A 2,500-nucleotide genomic window follows, 5' to 3' on the forward strand; every position below is an offset into this window, starting at 1 on the left:
GCAACCGGAATGGACCAACACCGGCTTGAGCAACCGGCATAAAGGCAACACTCTGAAAGGCGGCGGCGAGCCCATAGCCGATCCGAAAATTGTGTGGCGAAGCAAGTGGAAAATCAGTCTTTGCCAAAAGAAACAATGAAGCCCCGGGAAAACTGGCTCCTTCCCCGAGCCGGCGGCGGAAACCGTGGAGTGTGGAAGGGCGCTGTAAGCGCGGATAACATGTCCTGTCTGTGGGGAGGATCGGTGTGCGCACCGTTGTGAGTCCTGGAGGACGGTAAGCGACGTTACATCGGCGAGTCGTACTTGGGACGGCCCGGTGGCGTTAGCGCTATCCAGGTACACACGCGGCCACAGGCGGTTTCAAGCCCTTTCAGGTCCCGTGCGCGTGGTTGCTCCGGAAGCCTCTGCATATGGTGGAAGTTGTCGCGCATCTCGTGGGTCGTTGCACAGGACTGCTCAGGTCGAGTCCTTGGCGCCCTTGGGAGCCTCGTTCCCCGTCTGCGGCACCTCGGCCCTCCGTCCGCGGTAGGCGTCGGTGGCTGTTGACAGCGGGTGTATCTGGGTCAACTCCCTCGCGGCGGCGAGCCCATAGCCGATCCGAAAATTGTGTGGCGAAGCAAGTGGAAAATCAGTCTTTGCCGAAAGAAACAATGAAGCCCCGGGAAAACTGGCTCCTTCCCCGAGCCGGCGGCGGAAACCGTGGAGTGTGGAAGGGCGCTGTAAGCGCGGATAACATGTCCTGTCTGTGGGGAGGATCGGTGTGCGCACCGTTGTGAGTCCTGGAGGACGGTAAGCGACGTTACATCGGCGAGTCGTACTTGGGACGGCCCGGTGGCGTTAGCGCTATCCAGGTACACACGCGGCCACAGGCGGTTTCAAGCCCTTTCAGGTCCCGTGCGCGTGGTTGCTCCGGAAGCCTCTGCATATGGTGGAAGTTGTCGCGGATCTCGTGGGTCGTTGCACAGGACTGCTCAGGTCGAGTCCTTGGCGCCCTTGGGAGCCTCGTTCCCCGTCTGCGGCACCTCGGCCCTCCGTCCGCGGTAGGCGTCGGTGGCTGTTGACAGCGGGTGTATCTGGGTCAACTCCCTCGCGGCGGCGAGCCCATAGCCGATCCGAAAATTGTGTGGCGAAGCAAGTGGAAAATCAGTCTTTGCCGAAAGAAACAATGTGAAACAAATCAGCCATGAGCCAAAAAACGAATGAGGGAACAATCAGCCGTAAGCCAAAAGCCAAAAAACGAATGAGGGAACAAGTGAACAAATCAGCCCGTAAGCCAAAAACCGAATGAGGGCAAGTTGCAAATCCTACGCTACCTTCGAATTCCAAGACGCAGGGCCGTACACGGTCGACCCCGACCACGCCGGAACCGAAGCCCCAAAGGCCACGGGTACCCGCTACTCTCCCCTCGCCTCCGGCGGGGCGGAGGGGGGTTCAATGCCTCCGGTTGGATATGACGGAGCGCCCGTGGTCGCCGGTCCCCCCCCCACTACCCACTCATCCAGCTGAGGGGTTTGACGGTAGCCCACCCGGGGCAAAAGGGGCGGCGGAGACCGGCTGGTTCCGGCGAGATTGCGACGAGCTGGAGCGATGGCAGACACCCTGGCCGGCCCATAAACGCGGGTGATCTACAAGTGACAAGGTACAGGTTGGCACCCGAACCATCGCGGGTGTGCGGACAAGCTTGGGTGGTTTTGGCCGGTGCGCGTGAGCGCGTGCTTAACTAGAGGCGGTTCCCCGGCTTACGTGATTCCTTGACGGGTAAGCGTCTGACGGGCCCGTTCCTCGCCGGGGTTTGTGGCGCGCCTGAGTCCGATTAATACATCTTCGATGTTGGCGGCCAGACCCACAAAACTCGTGCCACCGCGCTCGCTGGCCTGGTCTCGTCCTTGTCACGGAATCGTCGCTCCCCGTGACCTGGTTCGGGCCTTGCCGCGGAGCGGTAGGTGCACTGTGCACGCCCACGTGTAACGAAAGGAAGGTAGGAGGGGAAAACACAACCCAGGCCGGTCCTACACGCGGGTGTGTTACGTTACGCCAGGTTCCACATGCCGGCAAGCGCGAGCCTAAGCAGGGAGGACGAGTTGGCACCACCGGTCTTACGGTCTCGGAAGGATTGTTGCAAGGTTTCATGTTCATTGGGAAGAGCATTAGAGCCCGGTCCGAAATAGATTGGACGTCTGCGCGTGTGACCCTCTGTTACTGATTATCCGGGTTCTTTCCGTCGCCGAGCGCGGAGTTTGACCGACGCCAATTCCCCTCTAGGTTGTTGTGTTCTAGGCCGGAACACGACGGCCCGCGCCACCGTGCCCCGCGACTCCGGCCATCGGCCTTGTCCCGGAGCGGTAGGTGCACTGTGCCCGCTTGCCCGCAATATACCTTCCCTGCATTTCCACCTCCAGGAACTAGCCTCTGACTTCCAACCCATAGGAGGCCCGCAGGAAGCCCACCCACCCAACCGATGGGCCGACTGTGGCCGCCTTTGGGGCTCACTGACAACTCT

At 60.9% G+C, this 2,500-nt stretch overlaps 1 long non-coding RNA gene and 1 other non-coding gene across 2 annotated transcripts in view; both read left to right on the forward strand.

Annotated features, from left to right (window-relative positions):
* The window catches only part of LOC144070386 (uncharacterized), a 40,753-nt gene that overhangs the window by 9,965 nt on the left and 28,288 nt on the right, over positions 1-2,500 (forward strand). The window lies entirely within an intron of this gene.
* The window catches only part of LOC144070388 (5.8S ribosomal RNA), a 154-nt gene continuing 148 nt past the window's right edge, over positions 2,495-2,500 (forward strand). The window contains exon 1 of the ribosomal RNA XR_013299253.1: positions 2,495-2,500. This exon is cut by the window's right edge and continues 148 nt beyond it. This is a non-coding gene — a ribosomal RNA (5.8S ribosomal RNA).

This window comes from Stigmatopora argus, unplaced genomic scaffold (assembly GCF_051989625.1).
Source record: "Stigmatopora argus isolate UIUO_Sarg unplaced genomic scaffold, RoL_Sarg_1.0 HiC_scaffold_59, whole genome shotgun sequence".
Lineage (NCBI taxonomy): Eukaryota > Metazoa > Chordata > Actinopteri > Syngnathiformes > Syngnathidae > Stigmatopora > Stigmatopora argus.